The sequence below is a fragment of the Caretta caretta genome, chromosome 4 (assembly GCF_965140235.1).
Source record: "Caretta caretta isolate rCarCar2 chromosome 4, rCarCar1.hap1, whole genome shotgun sequence".
Classification (NCBI taxonomy): Eukaryota; Metazoa; Chordata; order Testudines; family Cheloniidae; genus Caretta; species Caretta caretta.
In genome coordinates, this window is record NC_134209.1 from 12,084,222 (window position 1) to 12,097,406 (window position 13,185).

A 13,185-nucleotide genomic window follows, 5' to 3' on the forward strand; every position below is an offset into this window, starting at 1 on the left:
TGGAAAAATTGGAAAGAGTCCAGCAGAGGGCAACAAAAATGATTAGGGGGCTGGAGCACATGATTTATGAGGAGAGGCTGAGGGGACTGGAATTATTTAGTCTGCTGAAGAGAAGAGTGAGGGGGGATTTGATAGCAGCCTTCAACTACCTGAAAGGGGGTTCCAAAGAGGATGGATCTAGAGTGTTCTCCGTGGTAGCAGACGACAGAACAAGGAGCAATGGTCTCAAGTTGCAGTGGGAGAGGTTTAGTTTGGATATTAGGGAAGAAAATTTCACTAGGAGGGTGGTGAAGCACGGGAATGGGTTACCTAGGGAGGTGGTGGAATCTCTGTCCTTAGAGGTTTTTAAGGTCAGGCTTGACAAAGCCCTGGCTGGGATGATTTAGTTGGGGATTGGTCCTGCTTTGAGCAGGGGGTGGACTAGATGACCTCCTGAGGTCCCTTCCAACCCTGATATTCTATGATTCTATGAATTTGGAGTCACTGTGGATAGTTCTTTGAAAACAGCTGCTCAATGTGCAAGAGGCAGTCAAAAAAGAGAACAGAATGTTGGAAATCATTAAGAAAGGGATCGATAAAAAGACAGTATCATATTGTGTCTATATAAATGCATGGTATGTTCACATCTTAAATACTGCATGCAGATGTGGTTGCCCCATCTCAAAAAAGAAATATTGGAATTGGAAAAGGTTCAGAAAAGGGCAACAAAAATGATTAAGGGTATGGAACAGCTTTTGTATGAGGAGAGATTAATAAGACTGGGACTTCTCAGCTTGGAAAAGAGACTAAGTGGTGATATGATAGAGGTCTATAAAATCATGACAGGTTTGGAAAAAGTAAATAGGGAAGTGTTATTTACTCCTTCTCATAATACAAGAACTATGAGTCACCAAATGAAATTAATAGGCAGCAGGTTTAAAACAAACAAAAGGAAGTATTTTGTCACACAACTCACAGTCAACCTGTGGAACCGGTTACCAGAGGATATTGTGAAGCCCAAGATTATAAGAGGGTTCAAAAAAGAACTAGATAAATTCATGGAGTATAGGTCCATCAATGGCTATTAGCCAGGATGGGCAGGGATGGTGACCCTAGCCTCTGTTTGCCAGAAGCTGGGAATGGGTGACAGCAGATGGATCACTTGATGATTCCCTGTTCTCTTCATTCCCTCTGGGGCACCTGGCATTGGCCACTGTCAGAAGACAGGATACTGGGCTAGATGGACCTTTGGTCTGACCCAGTATGGCCGTTCTTATGTTCATTCTTCCTTTGCAACTTTTCACACTGTCTGTTGCTCTCCCCCATAGCACCTACAGTTACAGAACATTTCTCATAGACTCTAAGGTCAGGAGGGACCATCATGACCATCTAGTCCAGGGATCTCAAACTCAAATCACCACAAGGGCCACATGAGGACTAGTACATTGGCCTGAGGGCCACATCACTGAAATCTTTTCATACAACAATACAAAAGTATAGTCAAAAATGAAAAAAATGAAGAGTAATATAGTATGCTATTAAAAGTCAATGTATTAACTTTTTAAAAACTGTAATGCAAAAAGGGGTTTTAATAAAATATAAACACTCAGCAATGCACCTCACTCAAATGACAAAACACGCATTTACTTTTAAAATTACTAAAATTACTTGCCCTCTGCCCCCAGCTCCGCCCCCACTCCACCCCTTCCCCGCCCCCATTCCAATCCCTTCCCCAAAGTCCCCACTCCAACTCCACCTCTTCCCTGCCCCTATTCCAACCCCTTCCCCAAATCCCTGCCCCAGTCCCACCTCTTCTCCGCCTCCTCCCCTGAGTGTGCTGTGTCCCCGCTCCTCCTCCCTCTCTCCTGGAAAGTCCTAAGCACTGCCAAACAGCTGTTTGGCAGCGGGAAGCGCTGGGAGGCAGGCGGAGGAGAGGGGACGTGGCATGCTCACGGCGGGAGGAGGGGTGCGGGGGGCAGGGGAGCTTGGCTGCCAGTGGAGTTGGCACCTATGGTGGGCCACAGGAAATAACTCCGCGGGCCACATTGAGACCCCATATTGAGACCTCCTGCATATCACAGGCCACAGAACCTCACCCACCTTCTCTTGTAATAGCCCCATGGCCTCTGGCTGAGTTACTAACGTCCTCAAAGCATGCTTTGAAGACTTCAAGTTACAGAGAATCCATCATTTACACTAGTTTAAACCTGCAAGTGGCCCAGGCCCCATGCTGCAGAGAAAGGGGGTGGAAAAAAACCCAAAAACCAGGCTCTCTGCCAATCTGACCCATGTGGAAATTCCTTTCAGACCCCAAGTATGTTGATCAGTTAGACCCTGAGCACGTGGGCAAGACCCACCAGGCAGACACCTGGGAAAGAATTCTCTGTAGTAACTCAGAGCCCTCCCCTTCTAGTGTCCCATCACTAGTCATTGGAGATATTTGCTGCTAGCAGTCACAGGTTGGCTACGTGCCATTGTAGACAGTCTCATCGTACTCTCCCCTCCATAAACTTATCAAGCTCAGTCTTGAAGCCAGTTAGGTGTTTTGCCCCCACTGCTCACCTTGGAAGGTTGTTCCAGAACTTCACTCCTCTGATGGTTAGAAACCTTCATCTAATTTCAAGCCTAAACTTGTTGATGGCCAGTTTATATCCATCTTTTCTTGTGCTTAACTTAAATAAGTCCTCTCCCTCCCTGATATTTATCCCTCTGATGTATTTATAGAGAGCAATCATACCCCTCAGCCTTCTTTTGGTTAGGCTAAACAAGCCAAGTTCTTTGAGTCTCCTCTCATAAGGGAAGTTTTCCATTCCTCTGATCATTGTAGTAGCCCTTCTCTGCACCGGTTCCCATCTGAATTGGAATTTATCTTTCTTAACCATGGGGGACCAGAACTGCACACAGTATTCCAGATGAGGGCTCACCAGTGCCTTGTATAATGGTGCTAACACTTCCCTGTCTTTACTGGGAATACCTCACCTGATGCATCCTAGGACCACATTAGCCTTTTTTCACAGTCGCATCATATTGGCGGCTTATAGTCATCCTGCGATCAACCAATACATCCAGGTCTTTCTCCTCTTCTGTCACTTCCAACTGAAAAGTTCCCAGCTTATAGCAAAAGTTCTTGTTGTTATCCCTAAATACATGATCTTGTACTTTGCACCATTAAATTTCATCCCATTTCTATTACTCCAGTTTACAAGGTCATCCAGATCTTCTTGTCTGATATTCCGGTCCTCCTCCATATTGGCAATATCACCCAAATTTGTGTCATCCACAAATTTTATTAGCACACTCCCAATTTTTGTGCCACGGTCAGTAATAAAAATGTTAATAAGATCAGTCCCAAGACCGATTCCTGAGGAACTCCACTAGCAACGTCCCTCCAGCCTGACAGTTCACCTTTCAGTATGATACATTGTATTCTCCCCTTTTAACCAGTTCCTTTGTGTAGGGATTGTGGCAGAGGAGAGTTTTATAGAACTCACAGTCAACCTGTGGAACTGGTTACTAGGGGATGTTGTGAAGGCCATAAGTATAACAAGGTTCAAAAAAGAGCTAGTAAGTTCATGGAGGGTAGGTCCATCAATGGCTATTAGCCAAGATGGTCAGGGAGGCAACCCCATGCTCTAGGTGTTCCTAAACCTCTGACTGACAGAAGCTGGGACTGGATGACAGGGATCACTTGATCATTGCCCTGTTCTGTTCATTCCCTCTCAAGCATCTGGCACTGGCCACTGCTGTAAGACAGGATGCTGGGTTAGATGGACAATTGGTCTGACTCCATATGGCCATCCTTAAGTTCTTAAGAAGGCATTTGAAGGAGGATAATGAAATGGCTCCTCCCAAGCATGAGGGGCAGGGTGGGGGAATGCACAAAAGTGCTTGTTTGTGAATTTAACAAGTGGCCGATAGAGGCTGACACCATGGGCTGACTGGAGACAAGAGCCGACCTTTTGATACTGAGTGAGAAATGACAGGTAGGTGGGGACAGGCTGTGAAGGGCCTTGAAAGTGATGTTTGATAAGATAGAGAAGAGGAGCCAGTGGGTGGATTCAAAGAGTGGGGTGAGATGATCAAAGCCCGGAGCTAGGAACACGGCCTATGTAGCAGCACTCCGACTGGGTGTGAGTGGGGCAGGAATGCATTTGTCAAGGCCGGAGAACAAGATGTTGCAGGTATTGAGACTTCTGTCTTTCTGGATTTAATTTCATCCCACTCCTAGTTCTATTCCCTCATGTCACTCAGAACAATTTCTCTCTCTCTCTGGAGTTTTACCTTGGGAATACACTTATCATTCAAAAGTCTTAGATGTAGACTGAGGAAGGTAACAGAACCAATGGACAATGTCCCACGCCAGTGACACCTGTGCAACCCCACTGATCTGAAGTTGCAACAGCGAAGTATTGTCTAATTCAAGTTAATGGAGAGTAACTGAGTTGTAGGTGTAACCAAGGGCAGTTCTTCCTTATTTACTAATTGGGTCTGCAATGACACTGACGAGCATTGTTCATGATTCATGCAATCTAATTTATTGCTGCCGGTGCCAACACCATGTGTCCTAAACTTTCGCCTTCATTTGTGTTCTTTTGTGGACTTAAATTAGTGCTCATGAAAAGCTGGAGATATAATTTATTTCTCCCCTCTTGACTCCAGCATATTAATTCTATTTAAAAAGATATGTAAATCATGATCACAGCACCCACGCTAAAGGGAAACCCAGCTAGCATGGAGCATGATAATTATTCTGAATCATCTCTCCAAAGCACTCATTCTTATGCATGCCAAGCTCCCATTAGACATGCTGCAGGGTGACTGCCGCTAATAAAAATGCCTGCGAAGCAAGGAAGGAGACTCTGAGACCAAAACTTCTTATGAACTCATAGGTGCTGGTTTCCATAGAACCCAGGACCTGCTCTTCTTCCAGAATTCAACGAATAGAGTTATTTGGCAACGTTTGTACAACGTGAAATCAGATTCAGACTCCGCATTCGTTATGGTGCATCCCACATAGATTCTGTGGTGCTACGTTCCATCTGTTCTTGGGAATCAAGGGCTCTGGATGGTAGAGGCCTGGATGTCTGCATCAGATGGGCAGCAGGCACCTGCCCATGCAGTGCCTGGATCTGGGATTAGGGCGGAAGGGGCCCAGTGGGACAAGGGTTGGGGAGTAGCTGTCAGGGGCAGGAGGTTTGCTCCTCTTGCTAGACACTTCTGAGCAGAGGATGTTTCTCTGGGGGCCAGTTGTGAAAATAAATTTCCAGTTGGAGGCCATGTAAACCATGGTGTATTCCTCCTGGTGAGAATGGTGGCTCTGCCAGCGGGAGTGATCCAGGATGCAGATTCAAAAGTACTGAGTACCCAAGAGCAATTCTTTCCTCCCTGCATATTTCCTGACTCCCTCACTCCTGCAAATGCCCTTTTCCCCCAATCTTCACTCTTTCTCCCCAAACACCCTTTCCTTCATCCCCCAAATCTCAAATTCTCTCCTTCTGCTCCCCTAACCCTTCTCTCTCCATTTCATGAGAAGACCTAAAGCCACCCCGACTTTCCTCCCTCCCATCTTCATTGTATGACCCTCCTTCTCCTTCCTTACGTGCTGTGGTAAGCACTGCAGTAGTTCACAATTTTGACATATAAGGTATCCTCATTGGCATCTACCTTAGTCCTCACTGAAATGAACGGAGCAGATCACACCTCACACTCTCTGCAAATTCGTGGAGGTGTCTCTGAATTGGTCACATTTTGCAGGGTTTTTTTTTTACCACCATAACCGCTAGAGACTTGCTTTTTAAATCATAGAAAGCTTAGATTCTGGAGACCAACCGAGAGGCCAGGCATCCTTGTAGCTCTTTTCTGAACTCTTTCCTCATTTCAACATCCTTTTTGACGTGTGGACAGCAGAACTGGAGACAGTATTTCAGTGATAACTTCACCAGTGCCATATAAAGTACAACCACCTCCCTACTCCTCTTTGATATTCCCATAGTCAGACATCCAAGGATTGCATTAGTTCTTTTGGCCACATCTTCATGTTCAGGTTGTTCTTCACCATCAGCTGCACTCACACAAGCCCAAGAGAGAAAGAAGGATCTCTGTCTCTCTCTGCTCTTGGCAGGAGAGGGAAAGCTGCTTTGCCCTGCACACCCCCTTGACTCTATCCCCCAGCTAGGGTAGCCCACAGTCAGAGATACAGAGACAGAATTTAGGAATGTTTACACAAGGACGTGATCTTTGTATCCAAAGAACATGACTGCAGTCTGGGTATCAAAAGATACTTAAATCCAGAAAATAAGATGATTCTGGGTTAATCCAGATCAAAACAGCAAGTGTGCAGTACAACTGCACAAAATAAGGGTTCCTTTCCACTTAGGAGATGAAGCTGTTTTTGAATCGACCACCTTGGGGTGATATATGTCCTGTTTGGTGACATTGTTAAATGCACTTCTCATTTTAAAGGGAATGGATTCAAATGCAATTAGAAAAGGCTTTTGCTCATTTGCCTTAATATGACTCATTGCAAATTATTGAATTTTGTGAATTAGCAAATAGGTTAAACCCAGATTCAAAAGCAAATGTAGGAAAAGCTTTCCTATTCAGGAAATATGGACTGACTTCAATGGGACTTATGCACATACTTAACTTTCAGCAAATGCTTAAGATCTTTCCTGAATTGAAAGTGCATTAAACATACTTTGCTCATTTATTTGGTAAGTGCAGTTTAATTATTTAGCATATACTTACATGACATCTGTTTTATACACTGCAGTGTATTTTGTAAGAGCAATGAAGTCCTAGTAATAGGAGACTTCACTGTAGCTCTTTGCTTGTGGAGAATTCTTGTGTGAGGGGATTTAGCAAAGTGCTCAGTTGAAAGGTATTTGTTTTCCTTAACTCTCAGTGGGATTGTTCTTGTCTCCTTCAGGCCTACATTAAAAATGTAATGTGCCAGGTCCTCTGCTGGTTGCAATCTGCATAAGTCAATAGAGCTATACCTATTTACACTGGCTGAAGATTTGGCCCAATACATGGGAAACAATCTTTGAATGAAATCATGTGTCATTTCCAAACCTGAGGACTTCATAGAATCTCAGGGTTGGAAGGGACCTCAGGAGGTCATCTAGTCCAATCCCCTGCTCAAAGCAGGACTAATCCCCAATTTTTGCCCCAGATCCCTACATAGTCCCCTCAAGGATTGAACTCGCAACCCTGGGTTTAGCAGGCCAATGCTCAAACCACTGAGATACCCCTCCCCCCAGACTGCTTCACTTTTGGCTGTGCAGCAAATGGCAAGCCCCTGAACGGCTTTATTTCTTTCATGTGGTGATTCAGATTAATAGATTTTAAAGCCAAGAGGGACCATTATAATCCTCCTGCCTGACCTTCTGCATAGCACAGACCACAGAACCTCACCCAGGAATTTCTTCACCATGCCCATATGTGATGATCTGGGGAATCTGTCCATATACAGCTTACGATACTGGTTGATCCTGGGGGCTGTCTACGTGTATTCATGTCAGACTGCAAGCTCCATTTTGAATGCGGGGGTTCGTTCACTTTCTCTATTGTCCGTCTACCTCCACATCAAGCTGAAATGCCAAGGGATAGAGGCACAAGACTAACAATAAAGGGCTGTTAAATCTGGATGGCCCTCTGTTCACACAGACAAAAGGCTGGCTCCTACCTAGGAGAGCTGGTTTATCCGGAGAAGTCGCCTGGAAACAATGTTATCTGGTAGGGGACTGTGGTCCTCTTTTGCGACTGATCAGTCAGTCACATGATCAAAGACACTGGGAGGTTACAGAAAGGTGGTAGCTGTTCTGCTGTGCATCTTTGGCCATTTTCACCAGCTCAAGCAGAGGGGAGCTGCTGCAGGGAACCCTGCCTACCTGAACACAGATGGTCCCCCAAGGACTCCCAAGGGAAGGGTGAGCTAGAGAGAGGCACATGCCGCTCAGGAGAGTCTGTTTTCCAGTCATCTGTGCTCTCTTGTGCTTTATCTCTTGAGTAGAGAGTAACTGGGTTAGGAACCTTTTGCTAAGCCTGAGTCAACTGGCTTTCAATATCGCTTATCCCTGACTCAGCAGCATAGGTACTGGAACTAGGGATGTGGGGGGGGGGGCAGCAGCACCCCTGGCTTGAAGTGGTTTCCATCACACACAGGGTTTATAGTTTGGTTCAATGGCTCTCAGCACCCCAAGGATCCACACTGTTGCACTGCCCCTGCTCAGCAGCCTGGCAAATGTCCAACAGTGGGAGCTTGACCAGATGACCAGATCTGTGGCTCCATAACTTTTGGTGAGAGCTACAGTGCATTTTCTAGAAAGACATCCAGCCCTGATTTCAAGTGATGGAGAATCCACCACAACACTTGGGAAGCTGTTCCAGTGGTTAATCACCCTCAACTGTTAACAATTTATGCCATATTTCTAGTTTGAATTTGTCTAGCTTCAGCTTCCAGCCATGAAGTCTCATTAGACCTTTGTCTGACAGATTAAAAGAACCCTCTACTCTCAGAAATCTCTCCCCTGGTAGGTATTTGTGGACCATGATTAAGTCACCACTTGACCTTTCTTTAGGAAAAATAAATAGCTTGAGCTTCTTAAGTCTCCCACTATAAAGCAGAATTTCAAATATCAAATCTTATGTTGTGCTTTTCTGCAGCCTGCAGTAATGGCAGAGGTGAAAGTAAGCTGGTATTCCTCGGTATGGTGTACCAATAAGAGCCACTGCGCTGTACCAGGACCGGCTTTCCCAGAGGGCAATTTAAAGCCCTGGGGTAGCAGCGGCCGGGCTGCAGCGGGGATTTAAAGGGCCCCAGAGCTCCAGCCACTGATATTGCCCTGGCCCTTTAAATCCCCGCCTGAGCCCTGCTGCCGAAGCCCTGGGATAGCGGCGGCGGGGCTCTGGCAGGGATTTAAAGGGCCCCGGAGCTCCAGCCCCCCCTACCCTCCCGGGGCCCTTTAAATCCCCACCTGAGCCCTGCTGCCAAAGCCCTGGGGTAGCCACTACCACAGCGAAGCCCCAGGCCCTTTAAAGCTCTGCCAGAGCCCAGATCCCCGGGGTAGCGGTGGCAGCCGGGAGCCCCCAGGTTCTCCTCAGTGATTTAAAGGGCCCGGGGCTCCACTGCAGTAGCGGCAGCTGGAGCCCTGGGCCCTTTAAATCGCCCCTGAGCCCTGGCCCTTTAAATCAAGATTTAAAGAGCCCGGGGATTTAAGGCCCTGTCTCTTCCGGTTGAGGCCACGCCTCTTCTGGTTGAGGCCACGCCCCCTGCTCAGGACTGCGGCATACCGGTAAGTCCTCTAACTTACTTTCACCGCTGAGTAATGGTCTAACTGATGCCCTCTACAGCAGTAATGGCACCTCCCTACTTCAACGTGCTATTCCCCTGCTTGGTGGCACACTTATGACCGAACCCCAAAGGTTTCAAAAATGCCTGGCTTATAGCCTCTGCGCTGAAAAGCTCCTGAATGTTAGAAACTCTGTGTAGTGGACTTGAGTACTGCTAAGCCAGGAAAGGGTGGTCATGTGAATCTGTGATAAAGAGCATGTAAAGGTATTTTTCTCAGAGTGAAGAGTTCATAAGCCACTGGAATTTCAGAACGGCTCTCAGGAAACCTTTATTAAACCAGGGAGCATTTTTGTAATCCTCCAGAAATTTCAAGTTATCCTCTTGCAGGAATATAATGGAGCTTAATAAAAGCCTTCTGCAAAACCCAGCACCCAGAAGGCATTACTGTAGAATGATATGCCTGTCTTTGAAATAAAATGTGCAATTTGCAGGTGAAGAGTAAAGAAAGTTATTTTAATGCATTTTACCTAAAATTCATGGCTCCTTGAGAAGTATTGCCTCCAAAGATATTGTTCACTGTATACATTAATGTTTTGTGTCAGCTGCTGTCTCTTTTCAGTATATGAATGATTAATATATGTTGAAGCCAATGTGAAGCAAGGAGATTCTTTTCTCCAAGAATCAGTCAGCACAGACAATACTGAAGAGGTTTATTTATGGCACCGGGGAGACTGATAAACAACTTCAAAAGTACGATGTTGCAGTGACCAGTTTTATATATATATATATATATATTATTTGCATTTATTTTGTACTTACAGAGACAAACATTGTTTCAGAGAGAGAGAGAGGGAGAGAACACTTAACATGATAACGACAGGAACAGAACATACAGATAGAAACCATCCTGATTACATTAATTATCTATGACTACCCTTAAGGCGAAGGGGTGGGATGGTGGGGGTAGGGGTGAGTGTTCACAGATATCTGGAAAGCTGTGGAGGATTTGTACAGTTCTTTCTTACTGAGAGGCTGAGTTACTGGGCAGACATCTGACCAGTTAAGTTATCCAGTGTTTACAGCTGCTATTGTCCTTGGGCCTCTGGTAGGCCAGCTTGTTAGTTATGTGGGGTTTTGCCTTAGCTGCTAACTGAATTTTTAATTTTTGCCTAACAGTTCCCTCATAGAAGGGACCTCAGGAGGTCATCTAGTCCACCCCCCTGCTCTAAGCAGGACCAATCCCCAATTTTTGCCCCGATCCCTAAATGGCCCCTCAAGGATTGAACTCACAACTCTAGGTTTAGCAGGCCAAAGCTCAAACCACTGAGCTATCCCCCCCGCTGTTTAACAAATCGAATTCCCAGGTGAGGATGTAGTCAATACTTGAATGCTTTGATATACATGACTTGTTTTAGGGTTACCTAAGGGAGGTGGGAGAGGGGATGAGGAGGGGAGTTGGGGGAAAGGGGCAAAGGTAGGAAGCATAGTGAGATTTTTAAGCATGTGTCTGAAATACCCACACATGACCATAGAGGTTAGTAACACAAATACAGAAGCAGCAGCTGCTGTGATTTGTACAATAGTCCACCAGCAGATGGGCTAACCCTTGTCTAACACCAATAATAAAATTCATTTTGTGAACATGGTGTAACTGCACATTCTTGGGACATCCACAAAAACTTTCATAAGATGCTGTGCTCTGTTTCTAAGAACTGAATCCACAAACCCCAAACTAACCTGACTGTGCACCAGTGAGTGTAATTAGGAGGTAACACAGGAACCCTGAATTGTAAATCCGGTTCAGGCATGTACAGAAGATGCTCTGTTAAATCACCATGAAATCTCTGAGCAAAGTTCCTGTTGACAGATATTTGACGCTTTCCAAGAAGAATGTGTCTGAGGATAAAAAAAAATCCAACCCAAATGAAACCAGTTATCAGTGTCTGGCAAGGAGGCCACTAGAGGACTTGTATCTGTCACTCCTGTCACCTGCATCTTCAGTGTTTACGATTGATTAAAGCCGAATGAAGGCTACTGCTGCTCCTGGATGTTCCGATGGCCCGTTGGTTTCAGCTTGGTGCCTGTTTGCACAGCCCCAGCAGTGCCTTAGGGCTGTCCCCAGCCTCCGCTTGCTTCTCTGACCCCACACAGAGACACAAGCTGTCACCACAGAGTCTGCTCGCTGTTCCTGCTGGGGAGCATGCACTCTGCAGCAGCCACGTTCAGCCTGACATGACCACCCAAGCCCAACCTCCCATTCTGGAAAAGCTTGGCCTGATGTGATAGAATGATCTGATAAATCACATCTAAGCCACACAGTTTGAGTTTCAAATAGTCATGATACATCTGTAAACCAAAATCTGTTATCTAACTGTAACATGTATTGGAGGAAAATGATATTCTATAAGCAGAATGAGGTCAAATTTGTCAGATAAATATCTCATTGTGAATCATTCCCTAGGCTTGGCCTGTATCCTTTCCCATCCATACTGCATTAGCTTACTGGAAATCATAGCCACCCTTATGTCTAGGGTTAGGTTGTATTTAAAATACTGAGGTATTTCTTCCTTCATTTTGGCTGCTGCATCTTTCCCTTGTAAGAGAGAGTTATTTAACCCTTTAACCCGGGGGAGGGGGGGAGGCACGTAACCAAAGGGTTGAAAATCTTTTGTAGCACTGCATGCCTTTGATTCTCTAGACTCTGTTGTATAGGAGGTCAGATCAGAAGATCACAATGGTCCCTTCTGGCCTGAGAAGCTATTAATCTCTCCTCTCCTTCTCTTGCCATCTGAGATCCACCCACTTCTACTCCTTCCCCTTGGCCTTTAAACTCCTGCCCTGATTCACACTCCAGATCCTTCCCCTGCATGACCAGCCACTCAACTAGACTGGTTGGAAAATGCCGATTTGCTGGACTGAAATGTTTCATCTGATCTACTGCAGACTTGAGAAGACTTTTGCCTAAACACTGGTAGATTTCTTGCAGGTGTCCAGGGCCCACAGCTCTGGGGTGGAATGAATGGGTTGTTAAAGGACTGGCTGAAACCCACCCATATCAATGGAGGAGCCACAAGGCCAGTGGGAGCCCCTGAGGACTGTAGAGTCGACACCTTGCCATGGGAAGCTCTGGCAGACAGACTTGTGAACTCAGCGTGGGTCTGCAGGAATTGAGCAATGGCCTGAGGGGTGTCAGGGGCTAGAATAAGAGTTGGCTTTTGGGAGCAACACAGAGCTGTCACCTGAGACTGGCGAACCAGAGCCAGAACTGGGTTCCATGGCAGGCTGAGTGGGTGGAGCACTGGTTTGGACTATGATTTAACCCTTATTTCCCTGTGCTAACCTAAGGACTTCCCGATGCTGTGTTCGAGTTGGCTAATAAACACTGCTCTGTTTTGAAAAGGTTGCTTCGTGTCACTGCAAATGCTGGCTGAGGTGCACTGGTCCCTGAACAGTGTCAAAGTCTCTGACCAGGAATCTGTCTCAGCTGGATCACTGAGCAGAGCTCATGGTGTGACGCAGGGCTGTTGGAGCATGGAGGCTCAGTTGTGGAGGTGTTGAGATTGCCTGGCTTGGGGGGCTGGCACATTGAAAGGGTTCCTCCAAGGGACTGTTTACAAGCTGGGGTGTAGCACAGATCCCGTGGAGCTGTGACACCCACTTGGCTGCACATACAAGTGCCTTCTGTAGCTCTTACTGGTGCTTGCCACTATCCCACCTGGCTCCCAGTCAACCTCCTTCAGTTAGCCAGCCGCCCTCTGCACCTGACCTTCCTGGCTGTGCCCCCGCTCCAGATCCCTTGCCCACCCTCTGCTGTTGTGCAGCTGGCAACGCGCAATCTGAGAGTTTAAGGCGTAGCGTGCATAATTGCACTTCCCCTTGAATGTGCTCAAAATGTCCTTGAAGCTGGAAGT

At 46.2% G+C, this 13,185-nt stretch overlaps 1 protein-coding gene across 3 annotated transcripts in view; it reads left to right on the forward strand.

Moving 5' to 3' along the window:
• The window catches only part of LOC142071823 (uncharacterized), an 83,108-nt gene that overhangs the window by 63,621 nt on the left and 6,302 nt on the right, over positions 1 to 13,185 (forward strand). The window contains exon 1 of one of the 3 annotated variants that reach the window (XR_012667997.1): positions 9,243 to 9,275. The exons of the other annotated variants lie outside the window; for them this stretch is intronic. The gene's annotated coding sequence lies outside the window, so the exon portion shown is untranslated. Of the gene's footprint in view, positions 1 to 9,242; positions 9,276 to 13,185 lie in introns of those variants that run through there. 3 annotated transcript variants of the gene reach the window in all.